The sequence below is a fragment of the Pinus tabuliformis genome, chromosome 9 (assembly GCF_031772625.1).
Source record: "Pinus tabuliformis cultivar Carrire ecotype Pingquan chromosome 9, CPIR1, whole genome shotgun sequence".
NCBI lineage: Eukaryota > Viridiplantae > Streptophyta > Pinopsida > Pinales > Pinaceae > Pinus > Pinus tabuliformis.
In genome coordinates, this window is record NC_142307.1 from 1,859,970,500 (window position 1) to 1,859,993,424 (window position 22,925).

Here is a 22,925-nt window from a genome sequence, read left to right on the forward strand (position 1 = left end):
TCACTTTTAACTAATAAAGCTTTAACACAAAACATCCTTCAAAAAAGATACTAATTAGTTAGCTCATGCTCCTTGGTTCTAATTTTCTTTTCAAAGAACTTCATGTAAAAATAAAGGTACCTTCAAAATTGTTGAGTGAATTTAAAGAGAAACAGTTCTTTGAAAATTTTTATGAGATTTGTAAAGATGGACATAGACTTCCAATTTGTAGAGGTCAAGATTATGAACCACTTTAGTGTTGTAACAATATATAATTGACACAAATACCAAGCTATCAATAATACTCTATCCATCCAAACAGACTGAGGAGTCATTGATTCAATTTATTGAATGATTAAGCTCATTCGACTTGTCAACATTCCCACTAATGTTATTACAATGGATCGCTACAGTTCCTTATTCATCCAACGTTGTCATAGTAATTTTTATTGATAATATCAACCAATACAAATATGGAAACCATAATATCTCACATCGAGCACTAAATAAGTTACAGGTTAAATTGCATCCCATATCGAAAGAATCACACATTTACTAGTGTGTGCGAAAGTTAATTTTTCAATGCAAGAGCTAGAAATTGGTCAAGTAAAAGTAGCTCTCACTGTGAAGTTATATTGATTCATAAAGAAACATTATACAATACCAGTGAAATTGTAAACCTTTTTATACTCTTATACAGTTTACTTAAAACAAGAAAACATGTGATTATTATAAAAAAAAAAAGAAAAACAAGTGTATCTTGAATCTCTGTAAAAGTTATTTATTTAATTAAAAATAAACTTCTGAAGAAAATATATGCATTTTTGTTGTTTTATTACTTTAGGTTTAATAATTTATTCAATAAGAGGAGAGAATATAGTTATCCTTCATATTTTCTCTAAAATAATCTGTTTTCTTATACCAGCATCGTTTGCATCCCTTTTGTCATTTCCATTGGTCAATGATTCCACACTATCCTTAGAAATAGAAAACCTTTTTTGACTATCTCCCCGTCGATACCTGGTAAGTGGAAGCAACGTATTGTTGTTCTACTGTGAAACTAATTCTATTGAAGTCGATGATCTAAGACATGGGTCTCTTCGAGCCAATCTCAACAGAACATCCACCCATTGTTTTTGCTTGTGTCGTTCTGCGATCCGTTTCCTATTTGTTTCTCAGCTTAACCTTTGTGAAATCCATGTCGCTGCTATGAGCCTGCATAAAGGCTTACAAGCGCTGAGGACCCCTATCATACAGTTCGTTGACTTCTTGTGCAGCAATCACAAGACATACGTACCTTCGAATATGCTAAGACATAACGCACATTCCAATTGCTCTTTTAAACCTTGCAACACTGCAAATTTGTACACGGTGGGCGTATCTATTACTAGACGCTCGATGCCTAAGTCCCTTAGTGGCAAGATCCCCCATAACAAACCAACCGACCATGGATGGGATGGAGATCGACCATTAATACTTTGTGTTGTACTCCTCTGTTCTGGCCCACTCCGCGTTGCCTAATATACACAAGTAGGAGGAACACAAGCGTAATTAGGGTCGTTGGAATAACTAAAGTCCCAGCAGAATTTAGTAACCATCTAGATATGCATGATGGAGGTACAACGATATTCGCATGGAACAAAATAACTAAAGCCTCACCTAACCTTAGTAAATGACTTTAGTAACCACCTAGATATCAGGTACCGATATGACGACAGAAGATAGTTTGATCATCTAACATAGAGAATGGATGATGGATAACCACACATGGTGGCAACGAGAGGGGTTGTTTTCAAAGGGAAATGCCTTACGGCGTAATTATTGTCTTAAAAATTTATCTCTATCAAGAGAAGAGGCACATGGTGGCATGTCACTGTATTTTTGTATAAATGAATTTTGTGCATATTTACTTTTAAAATACAATGACATTGTACACTAATCCAAAAAAAGAAATAGCATCAACTTGGACACTATCTAAAATAGCATGGAAATGTCTTTTATGTAATTTTTTTGCTTTTAAAGATTTAGGGGAAATGAGATTCGCATAAACCATATATTTCAAAATAAATGAATTATTCAAGAGGAGCATTTACAACAAGGATCACCGGATTAAAACTTTTTGGATCCATGTACTGAGCAGTTAATTGGCCCTATTAACTGGCCTTAAGGCAAAACATAGATAAGCAAATGAAGGAATTATTCAAGGGAAGCACATACAACTAGGATCCATGTATTAAGAATTTAATTGGTGCCACGAATGTTCACAAGGAAAATTTTCATAATAGGAAAAAATAGGAATAATTGATATAAAATAGTAATAAATAAAAGATAAATAGTTGATTACAAAGCTTGTTTATATTGTACACAAATCAATTCCGTTAATAGATAAGGAACTGTGAGACTGGATGCAACTTCTTTAGTGGATGTATTGTATAACATTTATGCCAATTTTGCAAAACAAGTACATGTAATCATATATGTTAGATGCAGAATATGCAGACACAAAATGTCACGTGTCTTTTCCCCATAACCAAGAAGATGGTTGAAACCAGAGAAGTTGGCACTAGGTTAGGAAAAAATGTATGGGATAACATTGAGTTGTGCGAATTAGATCGAATCATGTTCATATAATTGCAACACAAGGCTTATTCTACTATGCTGAAAGCATTGGATGGTATTTCCAGGAAGTCCCAAAACAACTAGAATTCCTTGGGACAAATATCTTAAAAGATAACTGAATAATGAAAATGAACATATATAAATATACCAAAAAATGGTTTGGAATTGATAAAAAGAGTGCAAAACGGAAATTCAGTACCCCAAATACTCTAGTAGAAAAGAAAGCTCTAGTAATTTTCCAAACTACTTTAAATCATAGTAATCAATTTTGCTGAATTGCAATAGCTGAAATTATTGAAATTTGGTAGTGGTATGTATGTTTTTTTTTTTTCTAGTTAAGACTAACCTAAGTACCCATGGAGGATTTGAACCAGTGACCTATCACAAGGAGTGCCTTAGCAGTGCACCCATTCACTGTCATTCCCCGTGGGCGGTAGTGGTATGTATGTTAAAGAAAAGTAATACTGAAAATAAAACCAACAATTGAACCAATGTTATATCAGTAAAACATAATTATAACTTTTCCAACCAAAGGTGAATCCACCAAAAGGAACCATTGGTTGATTTGTGCCAAAATTGAATGTTGGTTCAATAGCTTCTCCAATGGCAGGTAGCTTTTGGCCATATTCATTATCTTCTAGCCAGATAAGTTTCAAGAATATATACTTCTTTCTCATAAATTTCATTATTACTATTGAGCATTTCCTGAGGACAAGTATTATTTTGATTTTCAACAATGTTTGATCAATATTTGCAAATTGTCCTAGCTTCCAAATACTTGAGATTGTCCTCACATAATCTTCCAAAAGCATCATCGGGAACAAAGATGGAACATGATTCCTTCCAAAGGCATAGACTTGCAAAAGAAACTGAGTTACCAGACCTAAAGTTTTCTCCCTCAAATCAAGATCATGTAACAAATGATTACCTCATATGTATATAACTTTAATCATGTACCTTATCTACAATGTAAGTTTAATTCACTGTGCGGTAAGAGCCCTTAATGGAAGTTTGACAAAACCCACTTGGATTTTGGAAGCTTGCAAATGCTATCAATGATATGTGTTTCCCTTAGGAGCATTGGAGCCGAAACTCTTGCAATGCCTATGTGTTTTTCTATTGAGACACATCAGTGCAGATTGTGTCAACATAAGTTGTTGTGAAACAAATTCTAGAGGGATCACCACCAAATCCTTCAAGAAGTACTAATGTGTTATTTGTTGGGTACATACATGTGCTACAAATGTTGGGTATGGACACACTAGAAGATCACATAAAGGCTTAATTCATTCCTGATTCACGAGATATCTGCAAAAAAAGAAGGTATCAATATTTTGTCTAATTGCATCAACTGACACAAGTTCTTGAACATCTACATCACACTGACTGGTATCAGCAAACACATCTCATTATATCACATCTTATAAGTTGACCTCTTTTTTAGATAACTCATTTTAGAAATGCCTGTGTTGATCATACATATTCATTAAAGACATATTTGATTTGATCATATGTACTAGTAGAAGTACCATTAGATATTGTCCATGTTGTTTCTTTCTTGATATCAAACTCAACAGTTTGCAGCAGTTGTACAAGAGTAGGAATGATGTATGCACTGATCACAACTTGTAAACCAATGCAAAATTAGGATACATGAAATTAAACAATATTTTATAAGTAATAATATATTCAATGAAATGCCATTTTAAACTATAAAGTAGTAGCTAAGAAATCTGTATTTGATCTATGTTTTCTGTAGTTATATTTTAGATGGTCCAGGGTGATTCCTTCTTGAAACTTTTCTTATTATTATGGGTCAATAGTGCCAAGATATAGTGAAGTTCAAGATTGTGAACATAATTTAACATATACAACATAAGTATTCATCTCTAGTTAGAGTATTTCCTAGAGTGTAGAGTGCAGTGATAAGAACAGATGGAGATGGATGACTGTAGAGAGAAAACATGTAGAATTGAAATTTTCGAATTCCTTAAAGAAAAATGATAGCACTGGACAACCTACAATATACATCTAAAGACATGAACCTAAAACTAATAAAACACATTCTTAAGCAACAAACAATGTAAACTTTGAAACGGGAACTATAAACTAAAAACAGGAACTCTGGCGAAAAAACCCCAAAAAAACATCAAAAACAGTGCTAAAAACGAAAAGTGTGTATACTGGAACGATGTTTTTTTTTTAGGTGTCAGTTTTGAACGTGTTTTAAAAATGGCAGTGACTACGAAATTTACTACGAAATTTTCGTGCAAAATATAGCTTCAAAACGAAAGTGTTGATATTGGAATATTGATTTTTTTTTAGGGTCAATTTTCAAACTTTTTAAAAAATGCTAATAAAACCAATTTTTTATGTCTCAAACAAAGTTAAATTTTAAGGAAAAAACACATTAATGTTTCTGGTAGAATATCATTTTTCTTTCCTAAGTATAAATTTAACATGTTTTCAACCACAACATGCTAGATACAAAAGAAATTGAAATTTTTTCAACTATAAAACTAAAAAAACATGACATTATGAACAAATTATATCACTGAATGAATTCAAAAGTCTTTATTTGTATACTGAATAAAACATACATTATATCTCTAATTTGATATTGCATTGTAGATATTTAAACAATAAAATTTATCATACTTAAGGCATAATCCAACAACATAAAAATGCTTCATAACTTCTCATTTAACAAAATATGGAAAACATTAATTTTATTTGAAGATACGATGCATACATCAGTTATATAAACTGTCTTAAACAATTATTCAAACTCAATCACCCAATAACCGTGGGTAGGCCGTCGTCGTGCCCCCTTCCCCCAACCCATTACCGATCTTTCCCATTCACCCATGCCCTCTTCCCCCTTCTGCCCTACCCATGCGCCAGCCCTTGCTACCCCCAACTCATCCACCCATGCACCGTTTCCCCAACTCTTCCTTCCCTACCCCACAACTCTCCTCCCCATAAGCCCACCCCCTAACTCCCATTCCCCTCCAATCTCAACTCCTCGCCCCCTTCCTTAACGCCGGCCCCATGGGCCTCGTGCCTCACCCCCCTCCACCCTACCCTTACCCCTACCCCCTACCTTCCCACACCCCCCACCCTTACCTTACCCCCCACCCCCCGCCACCCCCCTACCCTTACCCTACCCCCCCCCAACCCCTACCCCCCACTACCCCTCCCACCCCCCTGCCGCTCCCCCCCTGCCCCCTACCCTTACCCCCCCACCTACCCCCCCTGCCACCCCTCCCCCACCAACCCCCTGCCACCCCCTACCCTACCCTACCCCCCCCCCCCCCTGCCAGTGTCATTTTCAAAAAATAAACATGCTACTAAAAGAATTCCATGTTATCGACGAATTTCTAGAGTCTAAATTTTATTTGCATAAAGAAACTTCTCAAAACCACATACCAGATAGACAAACCTTTATTCGATTCCACTATCCTTTTCTTGGTTTGAGGATAGAATTCATTTTTTTGTTTATAAATAGAAACAAACAATTAAAAATAAATTTACCATAGAAAGAATTAAGTCTTGAACTATATGCATTCTTTCAAAATCAAATCTCATGCCTTCTTTCAACAACTACCCTATTGGCGAATTTCCATACTTTCTTTACTGCAAGTTTCATAAGCCATAATAAATCATAGATTTAATATAAAATATTGTTTTGTTCTATTAATTATAAACCCAAAGAAGTAAAACAACAAAGATAGTTACGAATTCCACAATTAGTTCTAGACATTACAACATATACTCACAACCCATATTTAACCCAATGTCAATCAATTATTGTATCTTAGCACCTATTTGAAGAAATTCAAAGATGGTTGTTGTAAACAAATTTAAAATATATAAAAATCAAATCTTTAGTTGTTATAAGGAAATATTAAGAATTACTCACTAACTTTGATATCTTTCTTTTTCTTCCTTATTTATTTGTTGAATGAATTCCATTTTGGATTCTTTTCTACAAGAAAATACTTGAAAATTAATATTTAATGCTAAATTATTTGCTTATATGTACCTAATAGAAAAATTCAATGATTACATACATTTGAAACCACATTTGTTGTTGAGATGGATCCACATAGAATACTTCAGATTATAATGAAAATATGAAGAGATGACAATATGTGCACATTGTTCACAACCAATCAAAGTGTTTCTAAAATTAATTATTACTTGGCACATTAGTTGAGATTTTGTATGGTAATTTGGAGGGAGTTATATTTATATAAAAAGAAACATATGCACCTATTGAAGCACAAATACTTTATTAAGCATCTCAATGTTATTTTTTCATCTTCAATTTTAATTTATTGGAAGTATTTAAAAATTATATCATATTATATTGAAAAATTGGGTCATTCTGATAAGGTTAGAAGGGTGAATGCCTCCTAACTAAAACTTTATGGTATTCTTTGATACACATGGACTAAGTTATTAGTATATCTCATTTGTGGACTATTGAATATAATCTATTAGGTAGTACATAATTTGGTCCTTTACTTAAACTAGGTTACACTAATAAGTTACTTATTCTCAATTTTAAGAAGTAAATATAAAAATAAATAAGAGTAATAATAATTTTGAATAACCCTATTGTGCAAAAAATAAATAAGAGTAGTAATCCTTTTGAGTAATCCCTTTATTTAACATTCTAAAAACCCTATTGTGAAAAAAACCACGCTCACTCAATCAATCCATCCATTTGAAATGAACAAGGAACCATGGACACAAAAATAAATAAGAGTAGTAATCTTTTTGAGTAATCCCTTTATTTAACATTCTAAAAACCCTATTGTGAAAAAAACCACGCTCACTCAATCAATCCATCCATTTGAAATGAACAAGGAACCATGGACACAAATTGAAGCTTATAAGCCTTTATTTATTTGAAGTTCCACGTCACGGAATTTTAGATAATGAGACAATGGAACGGAAGACATTCGGAAAACGGCCCTGAGCATATGAGGTATTTACATTGGGAACAAGACATCTGAGCATATGAGGTATTTACATTGGGAACAAGACATATGACGTGAAAGCAAACATTAAAAACCTCTCATATTTACATTGGGAACAAGACATATGACGTGAAAGCAAACATTAAAAACGATTACATATGACGTGATAGGCACTATACATATCACATAGATAGAAGGTGGTTTAATGGAAAGGTATTACATAAACGATTGGTTGATAATTTAGAGAGGCGTAATCAAAGCCCTGCATTGGATTTCATTGAAGAATTAGTACAAATATTATGTTCGTTATAGATATTAATTTAATGTAAAAGTTACAGTGGGCGCGCAGCGGCACCGTGGGTCGATTCCCGGAATCGACCCGGTCGGGCGGGGCGGCCTGGGGTGCTGCGCGCCCGAAGCGCCACCCCGGGTCGCCCCGCCCCGCCCGACCGGTAGCGGGTCGATTCCGGGAATCGACCCGCCGGTCGGTCGGGCGCGGCGGGGCGGGGCGGCCTGGGGTGCCGCTGCGCGCCCGCACTTACAGCCTTGGAAGCATGAACACGATAAGAAATACACTAGATCGAAACTGGAAATATCACAGCTCGCTGCTCATGAAGATGATTAAGATAAATAGATGAATAAATTCTCTCGAGAGTGTAGTAAAGCCAGAGAAAACAGATACCGCAAAAGACCTCCGAAAACCCTTAATTTTCAAAACCGCATTGACGATCAAATATTCTGCAGGATCCCAAGAAGCGATTTATGTGCGATTTCTGTGTTAACTTTTGGCTGCCGATGGCCTAATTTTCGGCAATCGCGCCAATTTCCCTCACAGTATCCTGAGATCGATCTGCTGGAGGGTCTGAAAACAAAATTACCAGGTTTATGGGAGCTAACGAGTGAATCTGGAACTTTCCGCAATCAAAACCATGTGGCGGGAGAGGTGACGGTGGCAATAGTCTAGACGCTTCCCAGCAATCTCCTGCCCGAACATTTTTTCGAGCACACACGTCGCATCGAACACATCCGCAAACCCTACAAACTTGTGCTGCCGCTTAGTCTGAGTCTCTCTGTGCTCCTTCACGACACCTGCAAAACAACAAATACAAAAATTACAAAAATTTACAAAAATTTCTATTTTCCTGCCAAAAATACAGTCCGTTTAGTCTGCGGCATGTATTACCAATGCAGTTTTTCAATGCTATTACAAGTGCGGAAATGTTATTACCAAGTGCAATGTTATGACAGTGCGACAATGTTATTACAATGGCAATATATTACCAATACAATTATGCATTTTTTATTAAATGCATTGTGAATAACATGGGTAGGTCCGATAATAGATATGGCGTTGGCATTAATATGGCGATTGGCATTTACTATGGTTGATTCTTATACATTAAAAGTAGATGGTGAATATGGAGTGCGTGAATAAAATATGCGTCTTTAATATTTGAGCAGTGTGTTATATCATTTAATATGGAGTGTGAATATAATATGCAACTTTATTATTTGAGTAGTGTGTTATATCATTTAATATGGAATGCGTGAATACAATATGAAACATCAATATTTTGGTTGGAACAAACATTGGCGTGGATACAATATGCAGAGTTGGCATTAACACATTTGACGTGGAATACATGTAGCATCGGTAATACATTCGCGACCATTATTTTGTGTAATTCTATAAAATTTTATCGATAGCTATAGAACTTGTAACACATGAAAAAATATAGAACGTTGGTATGAATATGGTGTAACACTGCATAAATATGGGAAGAATTGGAGACAACTGCCAACATAATATAATTTTCCGTGTTAATACGACGTTCATATAGAATTGCAGAGCATTGATATTCATATAAAATTTTGGTAGCGTTGGAGAGCATTGATATTCATTGCATGTTGGAGAGCGCCTGTGACTCATATTTGTTGTTTTGCAGGTGTCGTGAAGGAGCACAGAGAGACTCAGACTAAGCGGCAGCACAAGTTTGTAGGGTTTGCGGATGTGTTCGATGCGACGTGTGTGCTCGAAAAAATGTTCGGGCAGGAGATTGCTGGGAAGCGTCTAGACGATTGCCACTGTCACCTCTCCCGCCACATGGTTTTGATTGCGGAAAGTTCCAGATTCACTCCTTAGCTCCCATAACCCTGGTAATTTTGTTTTCGGACCCTCCAGCAGATCGATCTCAGGATACTGTGAGGGAAATTGGCGCGATTGCCGAAAATTAGGCCATCGGCAGCCAAAAGTTAACACAAAAATCGCACATAAATCGCTTCTTGGGATCCTGCAGAATATTTGATCGTCAATGCGGTTTTGAAAATTAAGGGTTTTCGGAGGTCTTTTGCGGTATCTGTTTTCTCTGGCTTTACTACACTCTCGAGAGAATTTATTCATCTATTTATCTTAATCATCTTCACGAGCAGCGAGCTGTGATATTCCCAGTTTCGATCTAGTGTATTTCTTATCGTGTTCATGCTTCCAAGGCTGTAAGTGTGGGCGCGCAGCGGCACCCCCAGGCCGCCCCGCCCCGCCTGACCGGCGGGTCGATTCCGGGAATAGACCCGCCGCTGATCCGGCGGGGCGGGGCATCCCGGGGTGGCCCTGCGGGCGCACAGCGGCATCCCCGGGCCGCCCCGCCCCGCCCGACCGGTAGCAGGTCGATTCCCGGAATCGACCCGCCACCGGTCGGGCGGGGCGGGGCGGCCCGGGGGTGCCGCTGCGCGCCCACTGTAACTTTTACATTAAATTAATATCTATAACAACATAATATTTGTACTAATTCTTCAATGAAATCCAACGCAGGGCTTTGATTACGCCTCTCTAAATTATCAACCAATCGTTTATGTAATACCTTCCCATTAAACCACCTTCTATCTATGTGATATGTATAGTGCCTATCACGTCATATGTAATCGTTTTTAATGTTTGCTTTCACGTCATATGTCTTGTTCCCAATGTAAATATGAGAGGTTTTTAATGTTTGCTTTCACGTCATATGTCTTGTTCCCAATGTAAATACCTCATATGCTCAGGGCCGTTTGCCGAATGTCTTCCGTTCCATTGTCTGATTATCTAAAATTTCGTGACGTGGAACTTCAAATAAATAAAGGTTTATAAGCTTCAATTTGTGTCCATGGTTCCTTGTTCATTTCAAATGGATGGATTGATTGAGTGAGCGTGGTTTTTTTCACAATAGGGTTTTTAGAATGTTAAATAAAGGGATTACTCAAAAGGATTACTACTCTTATTTATTTTTGTGTCCATGGTTCGTTGTTCATTTCAAATGGATGGATTGATTGAGTGGACATGGTTTTTTTCACAATAGGGTTTTTAGAATGTTAAATAAAGGGATTACTCAAAAGGATTACTACTCTTATTTTTTTTTTTCACAATAGGGTTATTCAAATTTATTATTACTCTTATTTATTTTTATATTTACTTCTTAAAATTGAGAATAAGTAACTTATTAGTGTAACCTAGTTTAAGTAAATGACCAAATTATGTACTACCTAATAGATTATATTAAATAGTCCACAAATGAGATATACTAATAACTTAGTCCATGTGTATCAAAGAATACCATAAAGTTTTAGTTAGGAGGCATTCACCATTCTAACCTTATCACAATGACCCAATTTTTCAATATAATATGATATAATTTTTAAATACTTCCAATAAATTAAAATTGAAGATGAAAAAATAACATTGAGATGCTTAATAAAGTATTTGTGCTTCAATAGGTGCATATGTTTCTTTTTATATAAATATAACTCCCTCCAAATTACCATACAAAATCTCAACTAATGTGCCAAGTAATAATTAATTTTAGAAACACTTTGATTGGTTGTGAACAATGTGCACATATTGTCATCTCTTCATATTTTCATTATAATCTGAAGTATTCTATGTGGATCCATCTCAACAACAAATGTGGTTTCAAATGTATGTAATCATTGAATTTTTCTATTAGGTACATATAATCAAATAATTTAGCATTAAATATTAATTTTCAAGTATTTTCTTGTAGAAAATAATCCAAAATGGAATTCATTCAACAAATAAATAAGGAAGAAAAAGAAAGATATCAAAGTTAGTGAGTAATTCTTGATATTTCCTTATAACAACTAAAGATTTGATTTTTATATATTTTAAATTTGTTTACAACAACCATATTTGAATGTCTTCAAATAGGTGCTAAGATACAATAATTGATTGACATTGGGTTAAATATGGGTTGTGAGTATATGTTGTAATGTCTAGAACTAATTGTGGAATTCGTAACTATCTTTGTTGTTTTACTTCTTTGGGTTTATAATTAATAGAACAAAACAATATTTTATATTAAATTTATGATTTATTATGGCTTATGAAACTTGCAGTAAAGAAAGTATGGAAATTCGCCAATAGGGTAGTTGTTGAAAGAAGGCATGAGATTTGATTTTGAAAGAATGCATATAGTTCAAGACTTAATTCTTTCTATGGTAAATTTATTTTTAATTGTTTGTTTCTATTTATAAACAAAAAAATGAATTCTATTCTCAAACCAAGAAAAGGATAGTGGAATTGAATAAAGGTTTGTCTATCTGGTATGTAGTTTTGAGAAGTTTCTTTATGCAAATAAAATTTAGACTCTAGAAATTTGTCGATGACATGGAATTTTTTTAGTAGAATGTTTATTTTTTGAAAATGACACTGGCAGGGGGGGGGGTAGGGTAGGGGGTGGCAGCGGGGTAGGTGGGGGGGTAAGGGTAGGGGGCAGGGGGGGTAGGGGGGGGGTAAGGGTAGGGGGTAAGGTGAGGGTAGGGGGTGGATGGGTGGCGGTGGAAGGTGAGGGGGTAGGGGGTCGGTGTGGGTTGGGGGGGGGGGGGGGGGGGGGGGGGGGGGGGGCGATGAGGGGGTAGGGGGTAGGGTTGGGGTAGGGGGTAAGGTGGGGAGGGGGGGTAGGTGTGGATGGGGGCGGGGAAGGGTACAATTGGGCGGGGAGTGGGGGGGTCGGCGCAGTGGTGAGGGGCGGCCGGCGGGATGGGTTGGGGGGTGTAGGGGGTGTAGGGGGTTTGGGGGGGGCGGGGGGGGGGCGAGGGGGGATGGGGCGCGGGAGTGTGGGGGGACGATAGGGGGTGGGGTGAGGGAAGGGGAGGGGGGCCGGGGAGGGGGGAAGCTTAGGAAGCTTCGTTCAAACAGAAAATTCAACTGAAAACAAACATCTAGCGTGGCATGCAAAGGATGGACCACGAAGAAATACAGAGTTGGCGAGCGAAACAAAGAGAAAACACAGATTTGATGGATGCAGGGAGTACAATAACTTGGTAATCATATCGAGGGATTTGTCATCATCATCATTTTCGGAGATTGGGTCAGGCGTGTTACTTTCATTATTAATGTGTAGTGAATCCAGAAAAGAGATCTCTCATGAGAGGAATAAGTTAATGGAGCCGGGGCTTCAATGTAGTCGTTAGGGGGTTGTGAGGGGCGCATGGGTAGGGGCTCGCCCATACTTGCCTAATTGTGCACTTAGCCTCATTATCCCTCACCTGACCTCCCGCTCGCCCATCGACCCGCCTGCCCGTTAGAGGTGGCTCGGCAATTCTGATTATACAAATAAAAAATTTATGGTATATTTTTGTTGTTAATTTAAGTTAATATGTTTTTTTTATTTACTAATTTATGTGTTTTTTTTAGGAAAATGGCATCAAGGAAAATTGCTGTGAATCTTTCCAGACTAAAGAGTCTTAAAGGTGTATCTTCAAAAAACATTGGTGAACGAACTCCACCTGAGCTCATGCCTACAAATATTTCAAGTGCTTTAAGTGATAAGAAGCTAATCTCATATTGAAAAAGTTCAAAAGAGGTGAAATTTCCATCAAGAGTCTGGTATGTGAAAGAAAGAGAGAGCACAACTGTGATTTTCGCATTGATTTTTAAGTTAACTATTATTTTTTGAAAAAAAAGTTGTTATTATTATTTTTTTGACATGAAATTCATAAAAAAAATATTATTTGACCATTTTTAATTAATATTTTTGTATAAAAATTGTGATTTTGACATGTTAATTCTAGAAAAAAATTATCAAAACGTTTAGTTTTTTTGTTATATTTATGTTAAAAATGGTTATTTTTATGTCCATTGTTAAAAAATGTTGTTTTTTAGAAACAATTATTTCATGTGGATTGAAAATTTAATTAAGGATGTATAAATATGTAGATTATCTAAAATTCAAACTATCAACTTTCTAATTTAAAAACGCAAAACAATAAAAACCCCACTAAAAAAAAAAAAAATTAAGATAGAGAACAAGAAAATATGAATAAAATGACCACTTCAAAAACTATTAAATTTAGAAAATAATTTTTTACATTTCACACACTAGAAAATTTAAAGTCAAAAATTAGGTCTTTTAAAAAAAGGGTGTGATGCAGAATACTCACTTTTTAAAATCAGCATGAAAATCACTACCATTCTAAAACTTGATTTCATCCTTGAACATGAAAAAAATTAAAGTTCCAAAAACCATGTTCTAAAAAAAACATGTGTATTCTGCATCACCACTTTTGAAAATCGGGTCATTTTTTTGCTACCTCTATGAAACGGGTAACAGTATCAGTTCCCGTTTCAAAGTTTACATTGTTAACATTAATATCCTTGTGAAAAATAAGTATATCTACAACATTAACAATAGGTAGAAGTTCAAAAATGTTCATCAATTTTTCAGTATTTATGCTTACAGTAGAAACTCAATCAATCTTCTAGATACTATTCTCAATCACAATGTTAATTTTATCATATGCTTGATCAGAAAGATAAGATAGAGACCAACAATAATTTCTTAAGACTTGTTCATCATTTGAATGAATCAGATGCTTAAGTGCTGGTAGTGTTAGCTTTGTCTGCAAGAAAATTATTTATGAAAATTGCAGCCCTATAAAATGTATTTCTATGGACAAGGATGACAAATTGATATAACTAGCAAAGAAAAAATATTTAAAAAATAAACAACATAAATTTCCTAACTGTTGTAATGCATCTTATGTCTTTCCTCGACAAAAATTAGACAAGGTCCAAATGGAATTTTTCAACATGGAAAGTTTACGGTGCTCATTCAATGGAGCAAGGAGTGGCATTAAGAAAACGTGGTTGAGAATTAGATCTATGCATTTGGGCGAGTCATTGGTCACATTTCCCAATGCCCAAACAACCTAGTAACGTAAAAGGACAAGATATTAAATAACAATGGCATTATAGGCCCAAATGTAGAAACACAAACTTGCACTAAATTTCTTGGAGAAACTCTCTACTAGAGAATAGAAATATTGGATAGAAAATCTGTATCAGAAACAAAGTAAACAAATATTAAAAAACATTTGTCTAACGTGTTCATTAACATCATTACTTGGTTAACCTGGCAGTTGTAGAAATACTGGCACAGCACCATAGTCAATGACAACTCGTGTATGCTTTGATGTTCGTGAAGCTATGTTTGTGAAGGCCTTTGCTGCTTCAAACTATAATGAAGTAGGAAAAAAGTTATAAAGACACTTTCATACCACTGAAACACTATTTCCTATAGGAGAAAGAAAAAAAAATTCTCAACAGCCTCACGAAATAATTGGTCAAGTACATTCCTTATTTCTATCATGTATAGACAAAACAACTGGGGCCTTCACCTACATCTGTGGAAAATCATGTATCACTAGTAGTTCAACAAAGAGAGGAACAATGTTTGCATAAATAACTTTTTTTATAGGAGGTCTACACTCTGTTAAAAGAGAAAAACAAAAGGTTAGTTGCCCGATGGACAAAATAGACACAAACAAAATGACAGTTCATTGATAATTAATACATAAGAAGTGATGTAAATATCAATTGAAAGAAACTTTTGGAATCATTGCTTCAAGTTGTAGGTTAGGTTCATCATACCATATTCCTGCAACCATAGCAAGAAGACTCCTCAGCTACAAAAATAGAAAATAAAATAAAAGTAGTCAAAAAGGGAAACAAAAATGTCGAATAAGGTCATAGATGCCATGACATAGTGGTATATATTCCTCCATATATAAAATTCCTAGGTTCAGTTATGTAATGATATGAGAACAAATGTCTGAATTAACACAATAGGAAGATCTATTGGGATATTAATCCCATATGTTTTATTTACCCCCTAATCAAAACATGCTTGACAATTTCGAGATTCAATATTGACAAATAGGAATATAACTTTAAGTGTAGACACCAAAATCTAGGAGTACAAATTCCATTGAGATTTAGTCCTTAGAACAAACTACCTAGACTTATTTAACTAAAGTTATCACAAGATATGAAAACAACTGAACAAGGTGTATCACAACAATTGGCCACATTAACAAAACAACATATTGTAAGGGGGATTGATGTTTGTTTGACGATATCTAGTTTGTCAATCTAGAAACAATTGAACTTGGTGTATCATAAGAACTAGCTACACTAATAAACCAACACATTCTAAAGGGGATTGGTGTCGATTTACCACTTGATCACATCCATCTTGACCATGTTAGCTTGAAAACAGGATTTAATATCTAGAATAAATTGTCTAAACTTATTAAACTAGAGTTATCACAACATATTGTAATAATTAAACTAGCCGTATTACAACAATTGGCTGCATTAGTAAAAGAAAATTCTATGGGGGATTGGTTTCGATTTACCACTTCACCACATGAAGCTTTACCATCTTGGTTTCAAGATAACTAAGTGGTATCATAATCAAATTGATTTATCATGAAAGCAACATGCCAACCACACTTGATTTCACAAATTTAATGAAGGGGGAGTTAATGTCATGCAAATACCTACAGGAACATATTGAATGAGATGGAACTAGTGATAACTAGCAACACAAATTTCAGTTTTTTTGGCTTAACGTGTTAGCAATGCTTAATGCTACAATGAAAAGTTTAAGGCACTATTAATAATATTATTAATCAACTAGAGAATGACTAAGGAATTCTTGACGGAACTTTTTTGGCGGGAAAACGTGAGAACAAGAGTGCAGCGGAAGCGACCAAGGTTTTGGTTCTCTGAGGGATTCTCCCCATGGATGGGCATAGAGGAGGGAAATCTACTCCTTCCTTCAAGGAGGTGGTGGTCAACAAACACAAGAAGCCCCCGGATAGAGGCAGAGGTAATGATGAGGAAGGAAGGAGAAACAGGGAAGAGGAAACAGATGGTTCCATTTCGAAGGAGAAGGAAAGCACAAAAGACAAAGAGGAAACTGACAAAAAACAGGGAACAAAAGACAAAAAATAGAAGGGACCGTGCAAACCCAAGACTGAAATCACTCCTAGAGTGGTATTAAATAATCCAGCGTTGCAGGCGCACAGGGAGCACATGCAGACTTACGCAATCATATGCAAATTCATGGGGTTATGGCCCACTGAAAAAGCATTGCAAACTTGGATCAGATACCACTGGAAGCCTAAAGGAAGCATTGATCTTCACCTAGGGTCCAAGGGTTTCTTCACTGTAGTGTTCACCAATATTGAGGATAAAGATAGAGTGTTCGAAGGCGGGCCCTACTTTTATGCAGCAGCAGGACTCTACATGAGGCCATGGATGATGAATTTCGTTCCGGAGAGGGAAACTTTCACTTCAGTCCCGGTTTGGGTAAGACTCTATTCTCTACCTCTTGATTATTGGCAAATAGAATCGCTAGCTACCATAGGCAATAAATTAGGAAGGTTCGTCAAAGTTGCTGAAGCCACAAGGAGGGGAAAATATACATCCTTTGCAAGGATCTGTGTGGAGATGGATCTATCTGGAGCTCTCCCGGATGAAGTCATCTTGGAGGTTTACGACAAGGAATGGGTGCAGACAGTAGACTATGAGCATATTCCATTTAGATGTCATAGATTCCATGAACACGGGCACCTTCTAAGAGACTGCCCTCTCACTAAAGCAGAAATCAAAGGAAATACTAACACAACAAAAGATGCAGACAATTTTCACAAAGTAGTTCCTAAAGGAAAAAGTGGTAAAAAAGGGCCAAAGCAACACCAAGCAGGAGGAAAAAAGGCTAGTTAGAATCAGTTTCAGGTTCTTGAAGAGGATGAAAAAATAGCAGTAGAAGATCAAGTAATGAAGGAAGGTAATGAAAAGAAGGATAAGGGAGTAGAAATTGACAACGCATAAGAAAATGAAGAATGGAAGGGAAACATGATGAGTGATTCAGAACTGGAAATGGATCAGGAAATGAACTAGAGTGAGATGGAAATGGAAGATAATGAACTACAGGAGATTCTGGATAGAGAAAACCTAGATCTAGAAGGGTTCTTGAATCAAGGAACTTCGGGTAGGGTAGAATCGCTACCACAAGAAAAGATCAATAGAATACAACAATTATTCCTATGGAAAACTTAGGCCAAGGGTTTGGAGGAAGGAAGCAACATTGAAAGACAGAGGAATGAAGGGGGGAAAGCAGTCAAAACGACTCCAAGGCTAGCACTGAGAAATCCAGGAAAAAAAAGAGGCAGGAAAAAGTATAACGAGCTACTGATGCAATGTGGAAAGCTCATCGTAAACGCAAGTAAGATGAAAGATCTAACCAGTTACTCCTTTACCAATATTTAATCATGAATTTCACAACTTGGAATATTAGAGGTCTAGGTAGTAAGAGAAAACAGAGATTGCTAAATAACAAAATCCAGCAAGTAGCCCCAGATATAATTTTTGTCCAAGAAATGAAATGCTCTATTCAAAAGTTGAGACAAATACATAGTAAATGGCTCAACAGATTTGAGTTTCTAGAAGTTAAAGCTGAAAACACAGCAAGGGGTATCCTCACTCTCTGGAATCCCCAAAAGATTGGAATAATTGATGCGGAGGCAACAAGGAATTATTTATCAGTGGTCATACAACCTGTAGGAGACAGGGACACTTACCTAGTAACGAATGTTTATGGCCCCCAAAGGTTAGATGACAAAATCCAGTTTTTAGACTCCTTGGTGGATCTCCAGGCCAGGCACCAAGGGTTACCCTGGGTCATAGGAGGAGACTTCAATATGATCAGATCTCTCTCGGAGAAAAAGGGGGGCACTAGAGCTCTAAATAAATATTCCTCAACCTTCCAAATCTTTTCAGAAGACATGAAGCTTGTCGACATTGAGACAAACAATGGCTTCTGCACATGGAATAATAAAAGAGGAGGGGACTCCCAGGTTGCCTCCAAGTTAGATAGATTCATGATCTCTGAGGATCTCATGCTTTTAGACAAGGAAATAATGGCAGAAATTCTACCTTTTGGAGGCTCAGATCACTGGCCGGTTCAAATGGAGATCAAAGGCATAGGTACCCCAAGAAACCGACCTTTCAGATTTGAAAATATCTGGCTCTCACACCCAGATTTTAGCAGTAACATTGAAAAATGGTGGATGGAAGACTTACAGATTTAGGGATCTACAATGTTCATGCTGCACAAAAGATTAAAGCACATTAAGATGAGGCTTAAAGACTGGAACAAGAATGAATTCGGAAATATTTTTGCAGGAAAGAAAGCGGTTGAAAACAACATCCTGAAGCTCAACCAAGCTTTGATCAAGGAAGGATTTGATAAGGAAAAAAATGATCAGGTAGAGAAGCATCATCAAGAATGGGAAAAGTTGTGTAAACAAGAGGAAATTTTTTGGAAACAAAAATCTAGAGTTCAATGGCTAAAGGAAGGAGAGCGCAACACTAGATTTTTCCACAGATCCACAATAGCCAATAGGACTCATAACAGGATATCTTCGATCAAGGATGAGGACGGGCAGAATCACCAATCCCATGTGGATATAGAAGTTGTGTTAGTGAGACACTTTCGAGGTATTGCCTAGGAAAACTCCTTAGTAAGGGAACCTTTCATCAAAGACTTCACTAAACACATCCCCAAGTTGGTTTCCAGAGAGGACAACAGAAATATAAACAGACCGGTAATGGAAAGGGAGGTCAGTGAGGTACTTAAGGAAATGCAAAATGGTAAAGCTCCAGGTCTAGATGGATTCAATGTGGATTTCTTCAAAGTCTGTTGGAACATTGTCAAAAAGGACATTGTGAGGGTAGTGGAAGATTCCAGGCTGAATAGAACTATTTTGAAAGCTCTCAACACCTCCTTCATTGCCTTAATTCCAAAGCAGGATAATGCTCAAATGCCAGAAAGATACAGGCCCATAGCCTTATGCAATGTAGTATACAAGATAATTTCCAAGGTAGTGGCCAACAGACTCAAACCTTTGCTACCTATGCTGGTTTCGGGGGAACAATCTGGGTACGTGGAAGGCAGAAAAATTCTAGATAACATCATTCAAGCTCACGAAGTTGTTCACTCGTTAACCAACAAAAGGAAAGCAGGTATGATAATGCAATTGGACATATCCAAAGCTTATGATAAAGTAAACTGGACATATATCAAGAAAGTGCTCAGCGCGTATGGTTTTGATCATAATTGGATCAGATGGGTCATGGCCCTGGTGACTTCCTCCAGCTTTTCAATTTTAGTTAATGGCTCTCCCTCTGAAATTTTTCTTCCTTCTAGAGGACTCAGACAGGGGGATCCGCTCTCTCCTTTTCTTTTCATCCTCATGATGGAAGGGCTGGGGCGGTCCATTAAGCATGCCAAGGCAACCGACAAAATTCGAGGACTCCAATTATCGGAGAATGGTCAAGTCCTAACCCATCAATAGTTTGTAGATGATACCATGTTACAAGGAATTCCCACAGTCAAGGAAGCACTGGCTTACAAAAAAATTTTGAATGACTTTGCTTTGGCTACAGGTATGGAGGTCAATCTTACCAAATCAAAAAAAAATTTCTTTAATACCCACATTGCCATTCAAAGAAATGTTTCTAGAATTCTTGGCTTTCAAAGAGAGTCCCTCCCCTCTAAGTATTTGGGAGTTCCTCTAACAGCCAAACCTTTACATAAGAGCATATGGGAACCACTTATAATCAAGATGCAAGATAAGGTCAAAAAATGGACATTCAGGTCTTTAAATCTGGCTAGTAGACTGGTCCTTACAAAGGTTGTGCTCCAAGCTATCCCAATATTTATGCTTTCAATTCTCCTAGTGCCAAAAGGGGTCTTACAACAATTTAGTACTATACAAAGAGACTTTCTTTGGGTTAAGGAGGAAAGAAGGAAGAAATGGGCTTTAGTGTCATGGGAAAAGATCTGTAAACCTAAGAACCAAGGAGGTCTAGGATTGGATGATCTAGAGATTCTCAATAAGGCTCTTGGGGCCAAGCTTTGGTGGCGGTGGGTTAAGGATCCCAAGTTTCAATGGGCAAGCATCTAGAAGGAAAAATATGCTATCTCTTGGAATTATTCTGAGCTAATAAGAATGTCAGGGAATATGAAGGGCTCTCCCATCTGGAATAAGGCCTGGGATAACAGAGAGATGGTTCAAAATTTTTTTTTCTAGGAAATCAGGGATGGAGATCAGGCACTATTCTAGGAGGATAAATGGCAACAAGAACCAATTCTCTTGAAAGAAGAATTTTTGGGCCTCAAACAAGAGACAAACAACCAAGGTTTAGTAAAGGTAAAAGACTTTTGGGATAATGCTCACAATACAGGTAAATGGAGAAGACGGAAGAAGATAGAGGACAGAGAGGACAACACCCTTAACAACAAAGTAGAGACCCTAAAAAGGATAATGGATTAGAGGATGATTCTACTCACCGAAGGGCAGGATCTGCTAAGATGGGGTAACAACAAAGAGGGAAACTTCAATATCAAGGAAGCAAAAGACATTCTCCTAGGGCTGGACTCCCAAGGCTCGGTCAGAATTTGGCAGAAACTGTGGAGAAGAAAAATCTGGACAAAGATCAAACTCTTTATGTGGTTGGTTCACCATAGGAAAATACTAACCTGGAACAATATTAGAAAGAGGGGTATTCTGGGGCCCTCCAGATGCCAACTCTATGGAGCACAAGAGGAGACAATGGAACATCTTCTCAATAGCTGCATTTTCACCTCCAAGTTATGGGATTTCTTTACCAACATCTTCAAACAGTTAGACAGAGACAAAGATAGTATCACTAACACCCTAAACAATTGGAGAAATTATGGTTCGAATAATGAAGTTCTTAACACTGCCTGGGCTCTCTTTCCAAGCTTCATAATATGGAATGTGTGGAAAGAAAGGAAAAAAAGAATCTTCAAAGAAGAGAAGAACACCTCTCTTCACCTACTGGAGCAGATCTTGAAACAGTTAAAAGAGACAGTAGGCACAACAGTTAGGGATCTCCCCAAGAATCCTCCCTCCGAAATAGAAGTGAGAATACTCAAGAAGCTAAATTTGCAGGGGTTCATTCCACAAGAAATGGATAGGAAAATAAGCATGAAGGAAAAGGCAAAAGATTTATGGAATCCCCCCCGGGAAGGTTTTTTGAAATATAACCCAGGAATGGCTGGCTTTGGAGGAGTTCTTCGAAATGAACATGGAAGCATCATCTCCCTTTTCCATTGTCATTTAGGAAAAGCCACCAACAACATGGCAGAACTAATGGCATTGGAGCAGTGCTTAGAACTTCTGAAACAGGACAACTGCCAAAATGTGATAATAGAAGCGAACTTAGAGCTAGTCATCAATGCGGCCAAGAAAATTAGTCACGGATCAGGGGCGGAAAAAGCTACAAAACACTGGAGGTTACTAATGGTGCTCCATAAAATTCAGGATCATTTGTAGGGACTACGAACACTTATATTCTTCCATGTGCGTAGAAAGGCTAAAAAATTGGCTGACATTCTAGCAAATTAAGGGGTGACTAGCAAAGATAGCAGTGTTTCGATGAATTGGCTGACAATGCCACAGAACGACGTAAAATAAATTTTCCATCACCAAGAAGGAGAAGACAGACAAGTATATCAGAACAACACTAAGGAAAATGATAGGCAATGAGTAGATCGTTCCATAATTTTCTCTTTTGGTCAAACAAGTCTAGGGAAGTTAGCACACCAAAGGCGGTCTCAGCAAAGAAGGTGGGCGCAACAATGAAAATCCCCAAAGGAGGGCGACCGGTTCTCACTGTCAGGAGAAAGGCAGAGAAGAATGACCGATGGCCCTGTTCTGGCAGCTTCATCTCCCTTTTTTTCTAGGGTTGGGAGTTAAAACCACCTCTCGAGTGGCTTCGGTGTGATCGCACCACTTTCAAGCCAAAGGCAGTTTTGCAGTCGGGGCAGCGATTCCATACACCTATTTACACGTGGATGAGGGACGGATGTGAAAACCACCCTCATCGCACATTAAACTTCGGTCATTTCAGGCGTGCAATGGTCAGCGCTACCGTCTGATCTTTGCTTGCCCGATCAATGATCGGGATGA

General features: G+C 37.2%; 1 pseudogene; it reads right to left on the reverse strand.

Moving 5' to 3' along the window:
* Positions 1-2,993: 2,993 nt before the first annotated feature.
* On the reverse strand, positions 2,994-22,683 carry LOC149156302 (importin subunit alpha-like; annotated as a pseudogene).
* Positions 22,684-22,925: the final 242 nt, after the last annotated feature.